Below are 14,847 nucleotides of genomic sequence, written 5' to 3'. Positions count from 1 at the left end.
TGTGAAAAGTAGCACAGAGGTAGAGGTTGTATATCTGTGGCCTTTATGTGAAAATCCCCATAAACATTGCCAATTATTAACATATTAAATCTTAAAATTTGCTTTTTCTTATTTATTTCGGTTTATTTTGCAATGCTGGGAATTGAACACAGGTACTCACACGTGCTAGGTAACCACTGTACCACTAGGCTGTAGGTCAGTCCTCATTTGGAACGGAGAGGAGGGATGCAGGGCAAGAGAGTTGAGCTGGCACACGTGTGTGAGAGACAACTGATAACGCTAGAAACAGAAGAGTGTTTGGCTTATTTCATCGAACTGGGGGAAAAAGCCAGTTGATAGCAAAAAAAAAAAAAAAAATTCAACCCTTAAATGTCCTATGCTAACCAACTAAGCCAAGCTAACACTTGAAATTAATTGGCCTAATCCCATTTAAGACATGTTTTCACGCAGTTTTTCAGTGAATAAACCTTCAAGAGATACCCACACAAGCCAGTGAAATGTTACGAAGAAGAGAATCGTATGTCTTTAACTTTTATTTTGCTAACTAATATGCTTGTTTGAATTCTCAATAAAAAGTACAGATAGCTTGGTTCAACACCCTGGCATATGAAATATTTTCAATTATAGTCTTTTTCCTGACATTACTACTCTCATACTTTAAAAATTCCTAAACATTTCTGCATGAGAAATGTTCATTTCTTTATGAGAAGAACTCATAAATGAGTTCTTTATGAGAAGAAATGTTTCATTTCTTTATGAGAAATAATGTTGATATTTTCCCTACTATCTCCCACAACAGTAAGATTAAATAAAAAAGTAAAGAATTGGGCAAATATAAAATGCTATGTGAAATTTTGACATATTTTAAAGAAATATAAATTCAGCTGAATTTGTTTTATTGTGCCAAATGAAAAATTACAAAGTTAGAGACTTGCCAGGGCACACTAATCATTATTTTTTTTCTATATTACAACTAACACATGGGTAATACACATAACCACTGTAACAATTAACATTTTTATGTCATTTAGCATGTGTCAAGCATTTTTAAGGCTATTATATGTTTCCAAACTTATAAAGTAACCTGACACATGCATAATTATTATGTCCATTTCACTAATCAGATTGAAGCATAGAATATCACATAGCTAGTAAGGGTTGGAGGAGGGATTTGAAATCAATTTGGCTATAGAGTCCATGTTTTAACATTTTTGGAATATTGCATATTGAATATAAAAATGTTAAGAAAAGGAAAGAAAGCATATTTACATATTTGCTCACTTAATGACAATAACCACTACAAGCAAGGGGGTTAGCTAAATATAATGTTTACACTCAGTGTGACCACTCTAGTTTCTCTGTAATCTGAGTTCTACAACATTTATAAATGTCCATTTTATTAGCAATAAAAATTAATCTTTACACATAAAGATTAACTAGATGAAAACTTTGGCTATAAGAGTTCAGAAAAATTTTAAATAGTTCTAAAAATAACTATTTTGTTTCATTTTGTTTTGTTTGTTTTGAGATATGGTCTTACTATGTACTTTTAGGCTGGTCTTGAACTTACTAGGCAGTCCAGGCTGGTTTAAAACTCAAGGTGATCCTCCTGCCTCAGCCTTCTGAGTGTTGGGATTACAGGCCACCATGCCTGGTTATAATTTTATTTTTTAAAGGAAAAAAACAAGAATTTTTAATGCATAATCTAATTTTAAAGATTCTGAAAAACAGTTGTTACTAATTTTAGAAGCAGTGAGGAAAAAGTAAATCAATTTTTAGTGAAGGTACACAATATGCCAGGAATTCATATGTACTCTAACATTTAACACTCAAAACAACTCTATGATATGCATCACTATACTAATTTAATGATAATAAAACTGAAATTCAGAAACTCAGTAGCTTATAAAAGCTTGTGTAGTACCATATTCAGTAAGTGGATCTGGTATTCAAAGAATGTCTCTAAAAGCAGTCAGGCTCTTTCCTAGTGATAAAACAGGTGTTATGATCACTGTTGATCATGTATGAGTACTGTGGTCAGAAGAGTATGGAAACAGACTGCTAAGTTTGTCATTTAACTTCAAGGATAAGTTTCACAACCTTCCTTTTCCAAATCTATTAGGATACCACAAGACAAAGTAATATTTAACCCACTTTTACATATCTACAGTAGTTTTTGTTTTTTTTTGTTTTTTTTTTTTGTTTTTTCTCCGGTACCGGGAACCGAACTCACGACCTTGCGCTTGCCAGGCAGGCGCTTTGCCGCTGAGCTAAATCCCCAGCCCTCTACAGTAGTTTTTGAAAGTAGTGAAATAATGTGAAGAAATACTTCCTGAAGTATATTTCTCATATAGCTTCTTCCTGATTTTTAATTCAATATAATACTCTCTATAAAATTCTCTATAATACTCTCTATAAAATTCAATATAATACTCTCTATAAAATGTGTGTCTCAGTGAGTAACACAAAGTATTCAATAAATGTTAGTGATTACTAAGGGAAATTCAGAAGAGTTACTGTTGATATCTTGGAAAGATACCAAAATAAAAATAAATCCTACCCACTACTCTTTATTGGAAACATAACAGTTAGCCTTATTTGATGAAAGGACATTTTGCAGTCATACCTATTTACATATTACAAAACTAGGGGGCCCTGGAAAGTATACTTTGCTGGAGAAACAGTAGGAAGCCATAAAACAGAAGAACACATTAATTCTTGAGTAATGCCTAAGAGAATCTTCGTTTCTATTTAGGAGTTACACGGACCCCTCAGTGTTATCAAATTCAGTAAACTTTCTTTCAAAAGTTCTAATAAGCTTTTCAAATACCATTTGGTCTGTGAATCCTGAGAGGGCTGCTAGGTAACTGCATAAAAAATGAATCCCTGCTAGTAATATTCTCTGACTTAGAATATTCTATAAGCAAGTAAATAAATAAATAAGCACTAAACAAATAAGTACTAAGTTCTATCCTGTAGTTCCAGTTTTTGATATTAAACTGTTTTAAGAAGCAAGGTCTACCATACCTGATAAGGCCACAATGCAAAGAACAAGATTCCCTGATGAAGGATGTTCGCTCTGCAGTTCATCAACTAACACTAATGTGATGCATCTTCTCCATCCAATAAAAGCCTGTGTGGAATTTCCGTCTTACAAATTCATATATCTTCGTGAGATTTTGTAATTAGCAAAAGTAACTTAATCCACTCATTTTTATAATGCTCATAATATTCTATACATTTTTTAAACCTAGTGAAATTGTTAAATACTCAATACAGAAACCAGTCAAAGAGGCTTAAAATTTAAGAGTAGAAAATAATTTAAAGAAATTATAAGTTACATGGAAAATAAGATTAAAAAGTTATATTTCTTTAGTACTACTCCAAGTGAGATACATCAATACATGATGTGCCAGGGTCATACCATGGCCTGAAATGATTAATGTAGTTTAGTAATTTATAATTTCTGACTAAATGAATTACACTAAACATAAATGAAATAATGTTAACACTGTATTGCTATTGTTTTGTAACTCTACTTTTCTTGCCCTAAAAGAATGTGTGAAATGCTTCCAATAGCTAAAATAAACATGCGATAGATTTTTCAATGTTGCATCTTCTACTCTCTTTGCCTTATTTTGCTACAGATATTACACTGTCTTACACCCAAATGCCAGCTTCTCAGGTTGTGCAAACTCACTGTGTCCCTTGCCATCATCTGCTGTGATCGCTCCTATACCAGCCTAATAGTGTATTTGAATTGGGCCCTTTCTTTTTCTTCATTATTCACAGCTCAGTCAATCACAACCAGGACACTCTCTTGAATAGATATTATTTTTAATCCTTTCTTTTTTTATCTTCTGCCTGGTTCTACTTAGGACACTATGTTCACTGGTTTCCAGTATTATTTGTGTTATAAAGGGTTTTATGAGATCTGACACTATAACCATGATTCTACGTGAAAAAGCAGTATGAGTTTTATTTGTTTGTTTCTTGGTTTATTATTGTGGCACTGGGGATTGAGCCATGGGACGTCACACTGAGCTACACTCCTGGTCTCCTTTTTCCCGTTTGTTTTAAATTTTGAGACTGGCTCTTGCCAGTTCACCATGTTGCCCAGGATGGATTTGAACTTCACACCTACCTTAGCATCTCAGAGTGCTGGGATTACACACTTGGGCCACCATGCCCGACTGCACTATGAATTTTAGACTGGACTAAAAATTCTCTCTTAAAACACTATCCTCTCATAATTAGTAAGTTTTTCCCCCTGAGTATAAGGACTTTTAGTCTAAGTTTAAATATCAATCATAAGGTTTCTTAAATCTCCAGCATCACTTTTCATCACGCACCCTCCCTTTTTCGAAGCTTCTTCTGAGCTGACCTTTTCTTTAATGTTGGGTACCATACTCCCCCACTTCCAGGACCTTTCAACACAATGCTCTCTCTCAAGATACTTTTCTCTCCATCTTTATCAAGTTCACTCTTACTCATGGAGGTCTCAGCTAAATGAACACTTCCTTTTTTTGTCCCACTGATTGGTCAAATTCTCTTTCTTAAAGCTAAATATTAAATATCAGGAGCCTCTCTACAGCAATTGAAAAGTTAGAATTTTGAATTTATTTGTGTGATTATGTGATTAATAATATCTTTCTCTTTCTCTAGGGTATAAATTCTACATCACGGTGCATGTTTATGATTCCAGTGAGCACCATGTTTTGTTTTGTTTTGTTTTGTTTTTCCGGTACCAGGAATTGAACTCACCACCTTGCACTTGCCAGGCAGGAGCTGTGCCGCTGAGCTAAATCCCCAGCCCCGAGCACCATGTATTTGTTGCAATGGTTTACGCTAGCAAACCATTGTAAAAAGAAAAGATAACAAATACTGAGTTGATGACAATTGCATAGTTTTAAATGAAAAATCGCTTCTTGGCCTTTTGGCTAAGATCAAGTGTAGTTTTAAAAGAAAAATCACTGTCTTCTTAGCTAAAAACAAGATACAGAGCCATATGTGATAAAGTGTGTTTAAATTTTCCTATTTTCAGAGGAATAAAAGTTCAAATCCTAGTGGTAAGGGTAGATGGGATGGTAATTTAAATGACAGGGCTACCTGGAAATAATTTAGATACAAACAAAATTTGTAAAGTAAATGGAGAAAACATGCTACATTCTTTTGTTACTTATAGTATTTTTGCATATGTTAAATGTATATTTTAATTATGCACTATTTATAACTGGTCTTACGGACCAACATGTGTATGACTTTTAATTATCACAGGAAAAAACTCAGTATTCTTGCATGTTTTGCTGTTTTTAACTACAGTGTTTCATTTCCAACTCATATCTGAATATACTTAATTCAGATTCCAATAGATTTTCTAATCATAACTGCAAAGAGCTATTCAGTTGCTTAATTTTGTGCAAGTTATACCCCCCCTTTTTTTCTTGTATCTTTTTCTGATCTGCATTCTGGAAAATGAGCATTTTAAAACATAAATGTGAAGATAAATTATTTTTAACCTTTTCACTAGTTTACCAGGTGATCTTGAATTTTAATATTGGCTTTCAAATCAAAATAAGCTCTTCATCTCATTGGAAGCTTTGTTTTTACCTGAATTACCCTCTTTAGTAACAATCTAGTACTTCCCTACCTAAACCTGATTAACTCATGTCTTCCTCCAAAAGTAACATTGATGAACTCCTCAGAATTAGAGTAGCTTTTTTTTTTATGGCATATTTATGTATTCAGTTCATGGTTATTTTACAAAGATTTCCAAATTCTTCCAAATATATTTTCAATCATTTATAAACTATAAATATTGTCTTCAAACCTGTGTTTCATTTTTTCTCTCTATCCAAAGCAGTACCTGAGCACAGAAAACACTACAGAACTGTCCAGTGACTATGTTAACTGTATTTTGAGTGAACATATAGTAATATGGATTACTGATATTATATATATATTGAGTCTATGTATTCTATTGGATCTCAAACCAGAACTATCTACAACTTTATAACTGGTATCCTTCACTATTATCAGCAGCTCAGTCTATACTTTCCTAGGATAGTGAGAAGTAGATTTTTCAGTAAGATGTGTTTTAATATTTAAAAATCAAGACAGATTATATTCATTGTTTTCACCTGCTTAGATAAAATGAGATCAATCTGACAAGTTTTATTCTTTTGCTAGCTATGTTGTTTGTTTGAAAAAAGTAAATTTTCTATAAGATATTACAGAGATATACTGATGTGACTCTTTGGCCAACACTGCAATTTTCCTGTTTTTTTTTTTTTATTATCCTCTCTCTCATTTCTTTAACACATAAGCATATTTCTCCACTACAAAATTACTAGATGAATATAAGTTTATTGTTAAAAATAAAACCAAGTAATGCTGAAGTACACATAACAGTAAGAGTTCTTCAACCTTCCAGCATCCTACATATACATGTTCTATACACAAAAGATGTAATTTGGTTTATATCTTCCAGACTACTGCTTAATATACTTATATGATATGTGCTTTATGTGTGTATGTTATAAAATGTGAATTATGTATCTGTGTGACACATTCTTAAACATTAACAATAAAATATTCTAGATATGTATATTTTACATAAATAAGATCATACCATGTGTATTATTTGGAGACTTGCTTCTTAGCTTAGCTTATTTTATAAATCTGTCCAAGTGTTTCACCTATAAGTCTAAATTTTGCATAACTATTTTTAGTGCTTACTTTCAGAGACCATCATAGCATTTCCTAAATTTCTATCTTGCTATTCCAAAATAAGTGGATTGTTTCTTTTAGTGCCTAAGTAAATGAACCATCTCTCTTTCCACTGGCATATTTCATGAACGATTTTGCCAGCAATTTATTCAATTTAATATTTTTGATCCTTCCTATGTGTTATTAAAGCTACCATTCTTAGTAAGTTAAAAAGAAAAATAAAAACTTCTGAAACAGTTTACCAACACAGTTAAAGTACATAAACCTTAAACAGTGAGAGTAGTACTCCAGGAAAGGAATCTAAAATTAAATTAAAATTTGTGTTATGTGAGCATAGGCTCTTTCATGCACTTAAGAACACTGGGATACAGTGACAATTGGTTTTATTTTCTAATAGGCAACATACTGTTACATTCTTCAAAAGGAACTCCAATCAACTGGGCAACAAAAGAACATCTACTATGGAATGTATTCCTTTTAAAACAACTAAACTAGATATAATTATCAAAAATAATTATTAAAAAATAAAAAGTACCAAGAGGTGGAGAGAAAGAAGGAGGGGAGATGAAAGGAATGAAAAATAATTAGGATGTGTTAAGTACATGTATCACTCTCCCTACAATGAATGTACACATTATATACTGCAAAGTATACTAATAAAACATAAAAATCAAAAATATATTACTTCTAGCAGAAAATAAGCTTCATTTTATAATATGAAGTAATGCAATGTTGACACCTCTGTTAAAAATTATTCTTAAGGAGTGGTAAGAGGAAAGCCTATGACTACACAGAATCACTGACATCATTGCTAGTGATACTTCTAGCTGGCATGAGCTTTTGGGTATATAATAGCTTTAATTGAAGTTTAAATGTTATAAACAGTTAGATGTCTGGCTCTTGCCTGCATTCTAACATCATCAGCAAAACAGAGATCCGAAGCATAAACAAACCTTTTAACTAGATTACAATCTTCAAAATGGCTAAAAAACCTTCAGCATAAACTCTGGTATGATAAACGTGGAAGAAGAAATATTTTGGAAAAATGCTAAAATAATAGCCTATAAATATCTATCATTACAAAATCATAGGTTTGATTTTCTAAATGCTTTGATGTCATTAATAACCTATTAATGATAATTTCATATTTCCCAAATAAATAACAGTACTTTGTTTAAATGTGTTTTTGAGATCATTGTATTCCAAGTAAGCAAGTTATTTAAAAATCAGCATATTAATTTGTTGAACAGAGAATAATTTCCTCTCCCAAAGTTAGCGACTTCTACAGTCTAAGTATATATGGATTAAATTAATTAATGGCCAACAAATTAGTAGACATTTCTGGTCTCAAATGTATAAAAAGAAACAGCTGTGACTACAAGGATAAACCTAAATATAATTTAGTGTTCAATCACTCTTAAGAAAGTTTAACATCTGAGATATATTCAGTTAAAAAAAAAAGGGTGTGCAAAAATGTAATCTTTTTTTCAGCACTGAGGATTAAACCTAAGAGTACTCAGCTACTTAGCTATATCCTCAGCCATTTTTACCTTTTATTTTAAAACAGAGGATAAGTTGCACAGGCTGGCCTTAAACTTGTGATTTTTCTTGTTTCAGTCTCCTGAGGAGATGGGATTATAAGCATAGACCACTGCACCTAGCTAGAATGTAAATTTTAATACAAGCATGAAATATTTTTCTCTCATTGTTGGAATCTTCACTGGTTGGCAAAGAACTCGGTACAGCATCTATGTAGAAAAATTATTCATCACTTTAAGTTGGTGACTGATTTACATAACGCATTTTTGTCCCTTAAAACAGTATTTTCTAATAATATACTTGATACAGAATTTACTTACAAGAAAACTTTATATAGATTGACTGAAATCAAAACTGTCACATTCAACTGTGAATGAGCTGTACACTGGCTTCAGTATCAAACTAATTTCCCATTATTTCCAGCTGGAAGATATACCTTAATATGTATAAACTGTCATTTCACCTTTTCCCTTTGAAGAGTTATACCAAGTTATTCCAACTTCTTAGATATCACATGCTATAAGAATATCTTGAACAGAAACACTTTAGTGTTAGAATTTTTACTTTTAACTGACTTGCTTTCAGGTTATCGAAGAAAATTAAATTTGGGGACCACAGATTTATTCTAGTCCACTGATGATTTAGAATGTTCTAAGCCAATAACCATTTGTAATACACTTTCTTTTCTGAATTATAACATGATACAGAATATTCCTTTAGCTTTTTTTGTGAGGGGAGGGTGCATTCTGGGGATTGAACCCAGGGTCTTTGCTGAGTTACAACCTTAGCCCTTTTTATTTTTATTTTGATACAGAATCTCACTAAATAACTAAGTTGCTCAAACTAGGCTGGAACTTGCAATACTCCTGCTTCAGCTTGCAATACTCCTGCTTCAGATACCTAGAGAATTCAAAGTTATCCACTTTTACACTAAAAATATTTCTGACTTTAGTACTGAAAAGTACATTGACTTAATGATCTATGTGAAATATAAGTATGAAAGTGTTATATAAGAGTCAAGGAAGTATATATCTCAAAAGCACAATATAAATTCCACTTTGTTTAGATGTATTCTACTATCAACACATTTATATAAAAATTTTTTTAGTAAATTTTCACTGTGTCACATAGTTGGAACCTCCACACTTCATGTGAGAAAATGCTACTAAATGTAGTTCAACAAACATTTAAGGAAATTCAATATAAAGAAGGCCCAAACTTACATACAATAAAATGACTACATTTGTGTCCATCTTATTTTGTTTCACATTGATCTGTACCTCTGTGTCTTATAAAGAACTGAGTTTTTTGTTTACTTTTCTGTGCTGAAATTTCTTTAGAAATTTTCCATTATGCTATCAATGGCTATGAGGGTCCTGATTTTACTAACACTTTCCAGAGTACAGATGACAAAAACTTCTAATGCGATTGTGTTCTAAACTAGAAAGTGTCATAAACATAACATGATAGAGTACTTTGTTGCTTTGTAATGATGAAGAGCTCTTTGGTTAGTAACTGGTTTTCTCATTTGGAACATAGGACAATAATGTAAAGTTCACAAGAAGCACTGTAAGGTCTGACTGACTGAAACTGATATATTTATCACAGTGTCAAACACTTAAAATAAGTGATAACTACAATTACTGAAATAGAAATCTAAGAATAAATGTGAAAGAGATCAGAATTTACCATTCAAAAGTCTACCTTCCCAAGATACTGTATCAACATTATTCTAAAAGGTACAATGTGTGACCAAAATATACAGTAAATATTTTTTTAAACCCATTATAGTAAAAGATATATTGGCATTAATCCTCTCCAAATTATTCCCCCTCATATGTCCCATCATTCTTGCTATTTTCCCAAGAAGTTTTTGAAATCCTGTTTCATCAATGACCATGAAAGACAAATGTTTTGAATTAATTGAGGACATAGAGGCAGCCATGGCAGAACAAAACAGCACTTCCAGGACTGCTGTATGATAGGGTATGATAGGGTAAGTGTGTTCAAAATGAGAGGAAAAATTGTGAAGAGGATTAATACCAGTATGTCTTCTATTGTAACGAATTTTTAAAAATTTAACCATTTACTATTTTTTTAATCACACCTTGTACATATTAAGGAGAGAAAAGTGAATGTCATAGTTTTTCTTGTCTACTTTTCGATTACATATGAAAGCTATGACAGAAATTGAGAAAGGATTCTTTGTGTTTGAAATATCCATGGACTAAAAAAATTCTATTTCAGTTTGCTAAAGCTATAGAAGCTGTATAACAATCAGTATTAACACTGCAATAGTTTTAGAAACAAAACAGCAAAGTTTCTTGTGAAAATTTGGAATAGTGTGCCTTTCACATACCAAAACTTGAAAACTCTTAAAAAGTGCACAGTAATTACTGGACAAGAATTAAATTATGCTGTTAGATTTGCTTAAAATATGGTGAAAAATATCTAAAAACTCAAAATAGAAATGCATAATGTTTTTTCAATAAACCATAAACATAACCTGTTACATGAAATGTAAGCAGAACAAAGTAACTTTCATTAAAAAAATGAAGTTTGGAGGGTTTTTGTTTTTTTTTGGGAAAAAATTTAATGCACTGTGTTGGTCATCTTCAAAAAAAGAATTATGGTTAGCACAGTAAAATTCCAGCAATGGTAGCCACAACTATTTTCATAGTCTAAAATTAGCGAACTATATAAAGTATAGAAATGCCCAGAACACAGTAAATGAAAATTTTCTTTATATTTTTTCTATTTTAATAAAATACAGCAATATCCTTCTTAAACATTTTCCCCACCTACTTAGTCAATAAAAAAGTAAGTAAATCAAAATATAGATATTACCAATACACTGTGGATACAATTTTAAAAACTTCTTCACAATAAGTTATGGGGATCAACCTTGTTTTTCATACTAATGCAATGCCTGACAGACAGCAGATGCTCCATAGATGTTTAATGAATAAACTAAGCATAATCTGTTATTCATATACATTCCAAATACAGACATGTTTGCAAAGGTACATAAGTTGGACATAGGCTTTCTGGCTGACTTCATGGGGTCCCACTGTTGACTAGAAGTAAATCTTCATATCCACAAGAAAACTGGCATGTTGGTAATTGTCTGAGTAAGGACCAAAAAAACAAAGTCAGGGAAACATGTCACCTAAGTAAGAGCTGCTTTACAGTGTTGGTAAAAGTAGGCTAATTATCCCAACAACCTATTGTACAATTCACTCAATGAAATCAATTTAAATGCCTTCTTAATATTTATAAATACTTGATGTGAAATCTTAAAAATCATTGCCTATTCAAAATAAATCACTTCTGTCAAATTCCATCCTATATAAGGATTAGAAAGGGGAAGGTTTTTATGTCTTAAGAGTACTATATTGTTAACAGCAATTAATTTGGCTAATTAGAAAAAGGAAAGCCACAACAGATAAAAGAAAAAAAATTTTGAAAAAACTTCATGACTTAAAATTATAGGAAGAAAGAAGGTAAAATGGAGAAGAGGAAAGGAATTTCACATTTGGGAGTAAATAAATTCAAGTATGTCTGACTGTAAAATTAAAAGTGAAATATGATAAACAACCAATGGGGCCTATGGTGCACCAGGTATTGGGCTGAAAGAGGAACACAAGTTTCAAAAAAATCAAAACCTTTATTCTTAAGTACTTCACTAAGGCAACACTCATAAGTAATTATTTTTAATATAGCATGAATTCTATTGCTTTTTTGATAATATGGGGGATGTTATCAGAGGAATAAGCATTAAAGATGTAGAAATAACTGTCAAAATAGTAACCCACAATGAGTAAAACGAACACTTCTTTAAAAGATCAATAACAAATGATTGAATCATGAACAGATAAAATTATAGTTCTAACATTATTTACCTTTATAATCTTTAAGAAAATGTGCCTCCATATATAAAACCCTTAAGTGTTATACACAGAATTATGTGTAACAGTTTTTTTTCTTTTCTGACAAAGGACAATGAGGTAGTATTGAGACCTGAGTTCTGTAATTTCTCTGCTGCCTACTCACAGACCCTAGAACTTTTGACAAGTTCCTTCATGTCTCTGAACGGTAGAAATATGGAAAATGAAGAAGAGAATAAAATGATGGCCAAGATACCATCTAGTTGAAACATTACCATCTTAAAATATCAGTGGTTCTCACTATTTAAAAACTAAATCATAATACAAAAAAAATAAAAGGGTTTGTAAGCATAAATTATTATCCAACTTAGAGAAAGTCTGGAATCATCTAACCATAAAAGGGTTACCCTAGGGTTGGTAGGATAAGAAACATTTTCAAAGAAAAACAACAGAAAGTAAAGATATTAAACTCATGACTAAATTTGACTCACCTGCCTACTGGGCGACTACTACTGATTACCTACACAATTCACTTACTAACATGGATTTCTTCACTAAGTTCTACTTTGTATCTCCTACATTAAGGTTGCTAAGGTTTTAAATTGAGGACAAATCATCTTCGGTGAATCTGCAATAGTAGTATTAATGTTGGGATAGAAACCTGAACTTGGTACAGGTATCCGCTTAAGTGCACCAATTACACTTCAGAGAAAGGTAAGAAACTATTCAATTTTATAACAAGAATGAGAGAAATAAGACCATATTGTTTGCTGCTACACAGCTTCCCCCCCCCCGTGTAAATGTCTACTTTTGTACAGAGTTGGTAATTAAAATTTTACAGAATAAGTTCCTGCCTATGCAAAGCTTCTCAGTCATTTAAATATGTGCATTATGATTTGGCTTTATCATTAAGAATATAAAAAATTAAACATCATCATGTATTTATGATATGTTGAATATCCTTCTAGATTTAAATTTTTTCTATTCTTTCTAGTTGATCAAATTGCTGTTTTTATATTGCCAGTCTGATTACAAGATTGTTATTTTACAGACAAATATTTTTTGCTGGCATACATTATAGGATCAGAGATACCAATGCATTTACAAGAAAAAAAAATATGTGCATGTGTGTTATTATGTGTGTGAGAGAGGGACAATATGTGTGCATACATCTCTAAGCAAAGGATAAAAAAAGTATAGAAAATACCACTTCCCAGTGTAAGCCCTAGAAGGCCCGCATCAGAAACAGACTTACTAGCATTTGTGAAATAAAATACAGCACTGAATGAAAGCTGTTCACTAAGAACATACCATGTTACAATTGAGAATAGTGATTTTTATCCAAATTGTTCTTCCATAAGCTTAAATCTGGATTTACCCTCCAATTTATACGTAACTACATATAATATATTACTAATTATAAGTTCATCACTTCTTTGACTCAAGAAAACATATTTTAAAAATTTGTCTCCTTTCCTATATAGTAAGCAATTTGATTCAGTACCCCAGGAGATGTAAAACTCATCTCAATTTACAACACTAAATAAATAATTCAGTTAAAACTGAAAGTGGTACCAATCCACCAAACTACTGATGGAGAGGTTAGGCCTTCCATGTAGCCAGAACAACATAAAGTTTTCAATGAGGATTACCTGCTCAGACAAGTTACAAAGATTAGGAAAATACATAGTTAATTATAAGAGAAGTAATATTTCCATCTTATGGAAAATAAATACTAGGAACATCTGTGGGAAAAACCTAACACCAGTGTCACTTAAACTTTAAGCATCTTATGCTTTGGACTTTATATACTCATATATGAAAAAAATATTTAGCATAAATAAGCAATAATCTAAGTCAAATCCTCACCAAAGGCCTCTATCAACTAAAAATTTGAAATTTTCTATGCAAGCCAGACAAAAAGAAAAATGGAGAAATTAGATCGGTAATGCAAAAAAACAATCAAGTCTTCCAACACTCAAGTCAATATCCAAATCACATACAGAACCAAAACGGGGAAAACACTCAGGTTCACAAATAGGTGAGCAATTCCAATACAATTCAGATCCCGACATTTTCCCACTCAGAAACAAATGCAATAAAGCTTTTCCTGGGGAAAAAGAAAAAAGCTCTCCAAATAAATTTTTTTAAGTGACATCTACAAAGTATGCCTCTTTCTATCTCTTTCCCTGACGCCTCATTGGAGGAAGGAGGGGGTTGTTTTTGTATTCTCCCCCACTGGATCTAGGCACAATCAGATGTTAGCTGGAGAAGAGAAACCACTTTTGACAACAGCAAATAAAAATAAAAGTGTCCTTCTTTCCCTGACAGGATGGGCACCCCAACTCACACATCCCTCCCCACTCCAGCCCCTCCTTCACTCCCCCCCCAGCGCCACCCCCTCCTCACCCCGGAGCTCCACTGCGTATGTGGTTTGGTGCCACTGTTGCCCCGGAGTGAAAGTCAGAGCCAGAAGAAGCCCCCACAGACACACTTACCTTTCCTGCCCCCCACTTTTGAGTGCCTTCCCTGGAGCTGTGGAGGATGACACAAAGGGTAATAAAGGGGGGGAGTGGAGGAGGAGGAGGAGAAGGAGGAGGAGAGCTGGGGAAGTGGCTGCTCCTGGGTGTAGTGAGATGTCTCCAGCCAGGGCCAAGCAGCAGTAGCAGCAGCAGCAGCAGCAGCAGCAGCA

General features: G+C 32.6%; 1 long non-coding RNA gene across 2 annotated transcripts in view; it reads right to left on the bottom strand.

Moving 5' to 3' along the window:
• The window catches only part of LOC106149225, a 182,764-nt gene extending 167,923 nt beyond the window's left edge, over positions 1 to 14,841 (bottom strand). For both annotated transcript variants that reach the window (XR_001235257.1, XR_001235258.1), the window contains exon 1: positions 14,654 to 14,841. This is a non-coding gene — a long non-coding RNA (uncharacterized LOC106149225). The remainder of the gene's footprint in view (positions 1 to 14,653) is intronic.
• Positions 14,842 to 14,847: the final 6 nt, after the last annotated feature.

The sequence above is a fragment of the Chinchilla lanigera genome, unplaced genomic scaffold, assembly GCF_000276665.1.
Source record: "Chinchilla lanigera isolate Chin_1 unplaced genomic scaffold, ChiLan1.0 scaffold00039, whole genome shotgun sequence".
Taxonomy (NCBI): Eukaryota; Metazoa; Chordata; class Mammalia; order Rodentia; family Chinchillidae; genus Chinchilla; species Chinchilla lanigera.
The sequence above is the reverse complement of the archived record's forward strand: the minus strand, read 5'-3'. Positions and strand labels throughout refer to the sequence as shown.